An 11997-nucleotide genomic window follows, 5' to 3' on the forward strand; every position below is an offset into this window, starting at 1 on the left:
ACAACAATTCTCAAGACACACTTCTTGAGAACAATGAGCATCCTTCTTAAATTAAAAGAGGGATGTTGTATTGGGCAGTCATGGTGTATTAGGATGAGCATTTTGCTCATCAATTTTGACTTCTTCTTTTTCTGCTTCAGAAGGATTTAGAGACAAATCACATGTCATAGTTGAAGGAGTTTTATTAAGAGAGGAACTAGGAGTACCTGAGTCAATCGCTTTCCATGATATTTTGATGCCCCGTTTGAGTTTGCTTATGCTTACCTTTAGTTCTGAGACTCGATTATTGATATGTAAGCAATCTGGAGCTGAATTCTTGGAATTGCGGCCTTCTCTAGGGAGAGACAAGAAACTTGACTTTTATTTCTTTCTCCTATGTCTTTTCCTCTTTTCAGAGTTATTTAAGAAGTCAGTTACTCTTCGACCATTCTTCCTTCTACCATTTTTCGTTTCAAAAGCACAATTAAGAAAAGACTTATCATAGTAGTTTTCTTGATTGTCGAAAGTGCCTTTTGCTCCAATAATGTGAGAGAGCGGTTTGATAACTTCTTTAGACATCCATGCAAGCATGTTGTGAAGTTTTTCATTCCTTAAACGAAACCGACATCTTCGCTCAGAATGTCCTTTATTTCCGAAGAAATAGCAGTTAAAGGATTTATTCTTAACCGTTCTCGTTTGAGTAGATTTTGAAGAAGTAGACTCCTTGTTTTTAGGTGCATTACCAGCTGCGAAGTTTTTTCACATGAAGAATTGTCAATGGCCTTAACAAAGTTGATATTACCGGTTTTTGGAGCGTCTATTCCTTTATAGCCCAGACCACGTGTATCACGATATTCTTTACATGCTCCAATCATAGAAGACAATTTTGTAGAGCTAGAATTGAATCTTCTCAGACTCCCTTCAAGTGATTTCACTTTATCAAGAGCAGCTGCAAGGTCAGTCTCCAAGGATATTTTTTTTGGCAAGAAGACTAAGTTCTTTGTCATCAAAACGTTTTTGTTGAGAGTCATATCTTGCTTCAGATTCTGCAAGTTTCTCTTCCAACAAGAAGTATTTTTGATAAAGATTAACACATTCAAGTGACTTCATACGTAGGTTTTACTCAGAATCCTTGAGGATCGATTCGTTAGAACGATTCGAAAAATAAACACCTGCGTAACATCTTCTCAACTTCTTGTTTTCTCGACAGATAGGATTCAGAAGAGGTGAGACATGAGAAGTTGTAATCTTCTTCATATTCCACGAATCCATAAACTTAACATACTCTGAGACTTCCTCATCAACATCTCAATCAATATCTGAATCACCTTCATCAGAAAGTTCATCCAACTTTTCTTCTAGGAGAGTTTCTCAATCAACAGTTTTTACATCAAGAGAATGTTTAGATATTGACTTAGATGTGACAGTTCTCTCACGTGAATCCATGCTTTTAGGAACATCTGGTAATTTCTGAACTGGTACGTTATTAGAGATAGATTCGTCCATAATCAGATCGCTACAAACACAGACTTGTGAGGTCTTGAACGTGTTTGCCTACTCTGATACCAATTGAAAAAGCGGGGGTCTAACAACCACACCCAATATTTCGCTTAGCAATCTGTATGGAAAAACTCTAATATCCTTTCTAGGGAATCAACTATATAGTCAGACTCAATCTAGATAAAAGTATATCAAAGAGTTTATAACTCAATCTCTCGATTTGATCTTTACTCAAGCAAATAGAAATCTGCGAGTCTTTATCAAAGAGAGATAATTTGGATGGTACCAAAGACCAATATCCAAGTGTCAATCAATTTAAATCAACAACCTAAAGGTCGGATATTCTAATTGATTGAACAACGCATAACCTGTATTATTTCAATTATATAAAAAAATATAATGCGGAATAGAAATAACACAGACACCAGAATTTTGTTAACGAGGAAACCGCAAATGGAGAAAAACCCCGGGACCTAGTCCATATTGAACACACACTGTATTAATCCGCTACAGACACTAGCCTACTCCAAACTAACTTCGGTATGGACTGTAGTTGAACCCCAATCAATCTCACACTGATCCAAGGTACTATTATGCTCGTACGCCTCTGATCCCAGCAGGATACTGCGCATTTGATTCCCTTAGCTTATCTCACCCATAACTAAGAGTTGCTACGACCCAAAGTCGAAGACTTTAATAAACAAATCTGTATCACACAGAAAAGTCTACGATAATAGATAAATCCGTCTCCCACGAATATACCTACGAGTTTTGTTCCGTCTTTTGATAAATCAAGGTGAACAGGAACCAATCAATAATACCAGACTTATATTCTCGAAGAACAGCTCAGTATTATCAATCACCTCACAATAATCTTAATCGACGCAACGAAAAAAGATATTGCGGAATCACAAACGATGAGACGAAGTTTATTTGTGATTACTTTTTATCTTGCCTATCGGAGATATCAATCTCAAGCCAATTATTACAATTGTACTCGTACGATAGAAACAACAAGATCAGATCACACAACTACAATAAAAGTAGTATCGGTCTGGATTCACAATCCCAATGAAGTCTTTAAGTCGTTAACCTGGTTTAGAAGAAGAAACCAAAGGTTAAAGGAGAATCGACTCTAGCTTAGCACAACTAGTATCACACAGAATGTGTGGGGATTAGGTTTCCCAGTTGCTAGAGTTCTCCCTTATATACACTTTCAAATCAGGGTTTGCAATCAATGTTAGCTTAGTAACAAAGCATTCAAGATTCACCGTTAGATGAAACCTGATTAGTTTCAAGCTAATATTTCTCAACCGTTAGATCGAAAACTTAGCTTGTCATACAAAAATGAAATGTCCAATTTTGGTTTATGAGTCGTACCCAAACATTAACATTTGTTGGTTCAAAAACACAACCAAATGGTTAGCGATATGATTACTCTCATATCAACCTTATTCTTCTTCACCATAACTAGTTCAAATGACTCAAATGAACTAGTTATAGAGTTGTTCAATTGCAAGGAAATCTTATGTAACTACACAAGACAAAATTGAAGAAAAATCGGTTTGATTCACTCGAATCGGTTCATGAACTTTATAGCCACGGTTTGTAAAAGCATTCCTTAGTTTATTTAAACATTAGTTCAAGAACAACCGACTTTAGATATAACCTGCTCAAGTTCGCGGACTGGGTTCCTGGACTTAAGCTCATGGAAGGAGTACACAAACTCCAGCAGAAAATCTCGGGCCGAGAAGTTCCACGAGTTCGCGGACTGAGTTTGCGGACTTGGCTCACGCCACTTCCAACTTCACTTGATCAAAAAAGTTAGCAAACTTTGGTTCAAGGAATATGACTTATGCATATATGTGTTTCCACAACAATGCTTATATCCACCAATGGTTATGTAATCTAAACTCTCATTTCAATCGTTGAAACATTCTCAGAGAACGTTATATAGCCGTTATTCACAGACCATTTTTCGTCAGAGAAATTTTCAAAGTGATTGAAACATAACATGACTTTCTTCACTTGGTAAAGATGAATTTTCGGCTAAAGCAAAAGCTTACCAACACACATTTCGAGAAATAGATAGGCGAGATAAACTCGGCTCGAAATAGCAAATGTGTATAATGAAAGTTTATATATCAAAACGACTTTTGTCTCAAGAGTAAGAGATAGAGTAAATAGACTTTTGAGTGACAGATAAGTTCAAGTCTCCTCATACCTTTTAGTCGATGAAGATCCACCAGTTCCTTGAGTAGTCTTTCGTCTTGTATGATGATTGCCATGGAGTCTTGAGCTCAATCGCACTTTGTATCCTAATCCACCTTAGCTCTAATAGGCTAGTAATCAAGACTTATAGTTTTGATCACTAATATTGACAAACATGCTTGAGATAGCAACGCATGCGAGTTCGACCGAGCAATGCTCTAACACAATCTTATATTGTGGGCAAACTTTCATAATTCCTTTCTAGTTTTAAGCATGTTAAGACATAGGATACACATGAAACATGGCACCCACACCTTTATTACTCTAAAAGTAGCTAATGAAACTATTATTAACAAAAATAAACAAAATTATATGCTCAACACAATATTGCACCCATAATCTCCATTTTCCACCAAAATCCCATAACAAGCCCCGTCATGAAATTTCCGATTGACATGATCAATTTTTTTTAAGCCAACCATATGGTAAAGTCGGTTCGTTAAAACACACACAAAATCATTCTAAACATGTAAAGTGCCTTGAGTATAATAACGACTAGTTACTTGGTAGATCCTTCTTTAAAAAATTCGCCTGACTTATTTGTTCATCTAGTGCTTATTTATGTTTCTCTTTCACCAAAAAATAAATGAATTTTAAGAATTTGTCTAGGAGCCTCGGATTATAAACACGTGTGCATCGGTTTTTCAGATAACTATTGGAACCAGACCTGGTTATAAAACCGTGTTATAAGAGTTGGACCTCGATTTTAAATTAGTAAGAATATAAACACCAACAAAAAGAATCTTCGTAAGCTTTTACTCTTCGTTAACTTAATTTATATCTAATTTATTTTCATATAAAGATATTTTTTATTGTCAAAGATTAGTTTTCAGATAAAGAAAGAGAATCAAAAATCTAAAGTCAAAATTATACCTTCGAATTTTGGCTAAAAATATATAATTATCAATTTACCTAGCTAGGAAAACTGACTAGACATAAAAACTTATTGGCTATAAATGGTTCTACCGATGGGTACTAACATTTTTAATGGATCTAATTTAGGACCCATAGTCAAACCCAAATCAATGACTATAAGTTCGGTTCTGAATAACGAGATACCAATCCTTTAGTAACCGAAATATTTTGCGTAACAAAAAAACTAAGCGTACCATTATTGCCAGACATGGATAATTCATCAAATTCATGCAGTATGATTTTATTTTTTGAATTAGCGTCAATTAATACTTCTAAACACAGTGCTAATTTAAATACCTCATATATAAACAAAAATGGATAAATATTCTTGGGAATGATAGGTTCTCTGTGAAAATTTTGGGGTCGCCAGAAAAGAATATCAGATGAGGACAGGTTTTCAATAGTTTAAATTAACAATAAATTAAGAAATGTTGGAACAAAAAGACTTGATGGACATGCCAAAATAACCATCAACAAAGTCATCTTTCGCACCAAAAACTTTTATGTTGGGTTTCCGGTTTCTTGGCATTCAGTTAGGACCCACCATTCCCAAAAAAGATTCACAATTATCCTTTTTGGATATACGTTTTCTTTTTGACGGTTCGTTATAAAACACCTAATTTGAATTTAAAATAAGAATTAAGTTTAAAGATTTACAAGGAGGTAATCAATTGGGATTCCTAGAGATTTAGAGAAACTTATCGTTTAAGAGAATCTGAGAGAGTCTTTACGACAAGTTCATTAACTTTGAGAAACTTTCAGTGAATTTCTGTAGAGACTTGTAGAGAATAATCTCATTGATTTGTAGAGACCTTTCACATATTATTATAGAATAAAAATAATTTTGACCACAAAATAAATACTAAATAATACTTCATCCATTTCATAAAAGATAGCAAAAGTTTCCATAAATGGATATCAAAAAAATAGGCTTGTTTCTATAGAACGAAAGTTAAATATTCTAAGATTACTACTTTGCCTATATTAGGGGACCACACTCTCTTTTAACAAAATTTGGAACCATTTTTTTCTCTCTCTCTTATTTCTGACCACTTTTCTCTTAAGGATAAGTTAGAAAAAAACATGAAAAATAGCTCAAATGATTGGTTTTGTTAATTCTTGTCTAAAACCAAATAAGCATATCTTTTTGATACAAAGGGATTAAAAACTAATTTATTTTTATTAATTAATTAATTTGAAGAGAAGCATACATTCACAATATTTGATTCTTGTGTAAAACCAAATAAGCATATCTTTTTGATACAAAGGGATTAAAAACTAATTTATTTTTATTAATTAATTACTCCGAAGAGAAGCATACATTCACAATATTTTGATCGTAGTTCTTAATATGAAAATACAACCTTAGGTTATCGCTATAACCTCTGATCTTTGATCGCGTTTCCGATGATGTAAAGTTAGGATTTCTGATTATCTTATAAATCGGTTGAAGGGTTAGGCGGTTAGAAGAGAATCAGGGAGGAAAGAGAAATATTCGAAATATGAATTCTATTAATGAAATGTTCTTCTTTATAGTATCAACCTTCTGGTCATACTTACATTGTATGAAACATGGGAATTACATGTAACTGAATTACATCTCAGTTGTATGCACGTGACAGTTGAGACCCAAATAGTTTTCCCTCCTTGCACTTGTTCGGACCCCGGACAATTCTTCGTTATATGACTATCTCGATGCTTTCCAGATCTTGACTTGGCTGACAGCTTCGAGGTTCTTCCCACCTTCCGTTATTGGACTCAGGTCTTCCGTGTCTATCTTCGTGCCTCTATCCTGTTTAACGACCTGTGATTTGGGTCTTCAACATCTGACCTTGAATCTTACTTCATATTCCAGCTGCATTGCTTTTCAGTTGTTAGTTCTTTTGGTAGATGCTATATTTTATTGTCATCTACAAATTTGATAGTAATTTTTGGTGGAAAATTCAGCGACAATAGCTTTCTACATGTTTTAGGACGATACAAAAATATGTCATTTTTTTTCCTCGTAAAGTGCTATCATTTTCTTTAATGGTTTTACATATTTTTTGTTTCCACATTCCTTTAGAAAAAAAATAAAAACTTTTTAACTGGAATAGTCTCTCAATATATCACCTATTTTGTATTTTGTAGAGACTTCTCTGGAATCTGTTTCAACTTAAAATTCTCTCAAAAATTCAAACCCATAATTTTAAAGTTACATCCAATAACAGATAATCCCTTTGACTCTTAGAAATTCTCTATCCAATAACCGAGGTTTTCAAATATTTAGAACGAGTCTAGATTTCCAGTGACTATCCCTTGTTTGGCAGGTAATAATACTATGGTAAGTTTGTAATAGTATTACAGCTAGGCATCTTCCAGTGAAAAAGCTTTCATCTAATAAGAACTTTATCAATAAATTACTAACATAAACAAACTAATGAGCCAGGAAAACCCTAACGAAAATAAGATTGTCATCTTCTTCGACACATCTTTTTCTATATAAATACGAACTCATCTCTCCAAACCTAAACAGTACTCTCTCTTTCTGTGTTCACTTTTCTAGGTTATGTAGTAGTGTTCCGTTCAGTATACTCATTTGTAGGACAGTTTTGAGTGTTGTCCGTCTATAGTATCTCCATACAAGTTTTTAGTCGTAAGATCGATCTGCTTTATTAGATGCCAGAATCTGATACAGGTTGGTGATTTTGACCGGTATTTAACCGGAAGATTCAGGGCCACTTACCTTAGAAACCTAATAACCAAGTGCTGAGCTAATTAATTAGGGTTTGAGTTAAGGAGATCGTGAATCATCAAAACACCTCTATTAGAATTCATCTAAATGAGATTGGATGAAGAAAAGATTGTGCATGGGATATTTGATTGATGGCGGAATCTGGTATGGCGATTGACAGTTGTTGTTTGCAGCTGTGGCATCATCAAGATTCACATGCAATGAAATCAACGGTGGCGATGTAATTATTGCCTCTGTTTTCTTGGTTTGAGAATCTTGATGATGCTGCATCAGCAATAACCGACTAAATTTTCAAGGACTCGTACCAATCCAATTTTCACTTGTCAAGCTCTCACATATTAAGAACAAGGTAAGGTATTCTTTTTTTTCACTTTTCTTTTTTTTCTCTTATTTGAATCTCACTTCTTAACTAGTTAATAAAAATACTAAGATTAGGGTTCTTTTTTTTCTTCTTTTTAATAAGTAAAGATCATTCAAATTTATTTGGAATTCGGAATTTGATTGATAAGTATGCAACTAAATGCAATACATGACACTAGACATGACGTTTAGACCCACATATGCAAGTATAAACAACTTAAAACCCAAACAAGAACCCATGGAACAAGATTCAATATTTTCGTGTCTACCGCTAGCTGATTTGAGGCAGCGGGAATCTTTTCCTAATTGTTATCAAATGGATGCCTACACTGTAGCATTTGATCCATGGAGTGAGAGATCAATTAGATCTGGCAAACACACTACTGGAGCATTTATTTCTGAGTTAAGTGTATTCCTAGATAGATCCACTACTAACCCGTCAGTAAGATATACTGCTCTGTTCAAATGTTAGACTGCTCAAATGGAGAAGTACCACGCCCAGCATTATATCGGTTGGAGCAGGGATATAGTAAGTATGATTTGCAGTTCCATCCATATATGTATATATAGAGGGATCGTGTAGTACTTTTGTATGGATTTAGCTGATCTCGGGATACCCACAATGGTTGCCATAACTTATGCTCCCTGCACCGCATACAACCTACAGAAAAAAAAAAACAAAAAAACTCTAGGTATGAACTAATGTCCATCGAGGGATACACGCATATATGTATAATTGTTTTCTTAGTTATGCTATTTCCTTGAGCTAATATGTCGACGCTTTACTTAGGATTTTCTTTCTGAAGTTTTTTGGTTTGCTAGGTTCATTTGACTCAGACATCATGGTGCTTATACGTGAATAGCTTGAATGTTTTGGTCCTAAAGAAAACGAGTATGTTTTTGAGAGAGAGTTGAAGCCTATGTACCAAACTCCTTGAAAACTAGCCGCGATTGAAGGGTTATCCACGAGATATCAAAAACTGAATAAGGCTTAATGTCTGTAGAGGACATCTTCGAATACGATGTCATAGTGATTGTTAGTCCTATTTCTTTCTTCATTCTTCCGTTCTCTATTACAAAAGAAACAAACTAGTTCTCATATGCTACTTACAGACGGAATTTTTTTCTTCTATGACTGAAAGATTTTAAGGGTTCTTAATGATGTCTCGATTAAAGGAAAAAGAGTTCTTAATTGTGTAGGTATAGCCAATTTCATGTACATTGAACCTTAAGTACGGTTAATTATGAACTAAGAACGTCTTAAGGAATATACCTCAACTAATATTTGTCGATTTCCTTGTTTTAAGTAGAAATTTGTCAGTTTAACTCAGTAAACATCTTACAGAAAAGTTTATAAAGTAAATCTTTTAGAAATAAATCAGAGAGATTCGACATCATCGCATAAGTACAACGACCAGCGACCAGCCAACGGCTAATCTCTGATTTTAATTGTTAATTGGAATCTTAACTAGAAAATGTATTATATTTGTGAATTGGAAATCACAATTTATTGTTCCCTCTATTGATTAGCAATTTTTTAATCTAATTATTATTCATTAATTAGAGCATAATCTTGATTAACGAAAACCAATCTTTGGAAGCACATGCAACACACTCAAAGTTTCAAATGAATTATCATAGCAAAATATAGTTACCTAGCTCTCAGCAGAAGTATTACATTAAGTCATTCAGGTAATGGAAAGTAATGTTAATCAGCAGAAATCATATACTAACAATTTAGAAATTCTCAGTTTAGTGTAGTTTTCAGGTGCAGTTGAGCGTAGTTATGTTTATATGGTTTCAAAACAGAAAACAAGTAAATGAACCAGATAAAAAGGAAGGATCGATATATATAGTTCCAAAAGTTGCTATAATGTTAATATTATATCGCTTTGGTTAAAATCAAGGTGATCGGCACTACTATCACGACTGTTCTACAACATCCGAAGAAGGCAATCACTACACCACTTAACTGATCAAAGCATATCTAAGTAGTTTTTATTGTTGTCTAGCTAGAAAATATTACTTTCTGAATCTTAATTCTTACCTCAATCAATCCTATTTACTTGATCATGAAGAGCCGTACTATGCTACAACACATACATTTCAAAGTCGGAATTTCGGTACTGAATTATGGAATCTCTCAGATTTCATATATTTTTCACAGGTGCCAAATTGGTTCAATAATGTTTCTTGGCTCTATCTTATTGATGCGATGTGTCAGAAATTTTGTGCCCTCTTCTGCACAAGGTTATACGAAAATCTTTTGAGATTGTAGCGTGTTTTAAATTTTATAGGCGGTGTTTTGTTTTCTTCCCTGGAATCTGAAATTTTCTTTTACTATTAATCCTAAAGGCAGAGGTACCATAATTTTTTTTACTAGTAATCCTAATGGCAGACGTAGCATAACATGCATATGGGAGGGTCGAGTCGAGACCACTGTCCTGTTACATGTTCGCTTATGTAGTTGTATAAAATCTGCACACTATACCCATGAAGGTTTAACGTAGAGCTGTCAATTAGTAACCCGGCCCGCGGGTTGACCCTACCCCGACTTGTTTCAACCCGGCTTGGCTGGGCTTGTTTCCTAAACGGGCCGGGTTAGGTCTGTTATATCTGACCCTAATAGAAAACAAGTCGGGCTAGGTCTAACCCGCGGGTTACCAGCCAACCCGTTACATTATGATAATAACCTGTTATCGGAGGTATCGGTAGTATTTCACCTGCTACCCAGGTAACCGGGTACTTCTCATTCTTATCTAAGTTTTCTAAAGAAAGAGAAATCAGAAAACTTCTCTTCAAGTTTTAGATCTGGACTGGAGTCTGGGGTATTCGTGTTCGTCTCTTTTTCTAACTTAAAACTAAATAGGGTTGTTTTTTCTATTCTGAGTTCTAGATTAGATTTTGATCTTTAAGTTTAACTATAATGATCTTTTTTTTTTAATTTTCTAACTATCTGTTATTCTGTTTGATTTTCAGGGGTTAGGGTTAGGGCTTTACTCGTAATCAACTAACCAAGTTTTATCCTTTAGGTTGTTTTTTCACTTCTAAGTTATAGATTAGATTTTGATCTTTAAGTTTAACTTTAATGATCTTTTTTTTTTTAATTTTCTAACTATCTGTTTGATTTTCAGGGGTTAGGGCTTTCTTTAGACTACCGTTGAAGAAGAATAGGAAAAATTGGCCGATGATTTTACTTCTACTTTCCTAATCTAGGTGAGTAGTTCTATGTTTTTAATGCATAACTTGTTTTAAGTACTGTTAGGTGTTTGTGGAAATGATTCTTAGAACCTCAATCCCCTTTTCACGAATTTGTGTCATTTATTGTTAACTCATGTTTCTTAATGTCAATCTATAATAAATTAATAATGCATAGCTTGCTTACGTTATGCTTGTGAATATTTATTTGAATTACAAAGGTTTACTGATTCTGAAAATGGAAATGAACTCCATATGCAGCATGTCAGAATCAGAAAGCACATGTTTTATTTTGGCTTACATGAAAGTGTAAAAAAACATACTTTTGTTGGCTTTGCCTTTGCCAGTTTGGGATGTGTACTTGTTGGGATTTTAATTATTGACAGCTCTAGTCCCCTGTGATGTAGCTCAAGGCTTACTAATTTTGATTTTTGAATTCTTTATGTAGCTTCCTAAAATGTCAGTTGAAGAAGACCATGACGATGTCATGAGTGAAGAGGATATCACAGTAGTAGAGTCGATGACAATTCAAGAGCATGCTTCAAAGAAAAGGAAATTTACATCAAAAGTATGGAATGATTTTGATTGGTCACGAGACAAAGATGGTAAAGAAAAGGCTACGTGCAAGCATTGTGGGAAGGAATATGCTTATGACAGTCAGAAAGGAGGAACATCAACTATGTCAAGGCATTTAAAGAAGTTCCCTAGACTGAAGATGCAAGATGTGGGGCAACTTTTGTTATCTACAAATAATGGAGAACTAGCTACTCGTGCACGCAAAATAGATCAATCAAAGTTTCGGGATTTAGTTGCAAGACTAATTATTGGTAAAAATCTCCCCTTTAATTGTGTAAAATGGACTGAATTTAGGGAGTTATGTAGTTATCTGAATGTCGATGTTGAAACCATATCAAGGAATACTACAAGGTCTGATATTCTTAAAATGCATAAGTTCCAAAAAGAAGTTATTCGCAAGAAATTACAATGTGCTCCAGGTAAAATATGTCTAACATCAGACATGTGGACCTCCGTCAACACCA

The 11997-nt window shown here is 34.4% G+C and overlaps 1 long non-coding RNA gene across 1 annotated transcript; it reads left to right on the forward strand.

Moving 5' to 3' along the window:
- Window positions 1-7686: 7686 nt before the first annotated feature.
- Window positions 7687-11997, forward strand: LOC113309422. Its single transcript, XR_003340590.1, has 4 exons — window positions 7687-7748; window positions 10739-10791; window positions 10894-10975; window positions 11406-11997. It is a non-coding gene; the product is annotated as an uncharacterized LOC113309422 (long non-coding RNA).

The sequence above is a fragment of the Papaver somniferum genome, chromosome 9 (assembly GCF_003573695.1).
Source record: "Papaver somniferum cultivar HN1 chromosome 9, ASM357369v1, whole genome shotgun sequence".
Taxonomy (NCBI): domain Eukaryota; kingdom Viridiplantae; phylum Streptophyta; class Magnoliopsida; order Ranunculales; family Papaveraceae; genus Papaver; species Papaver somniferum.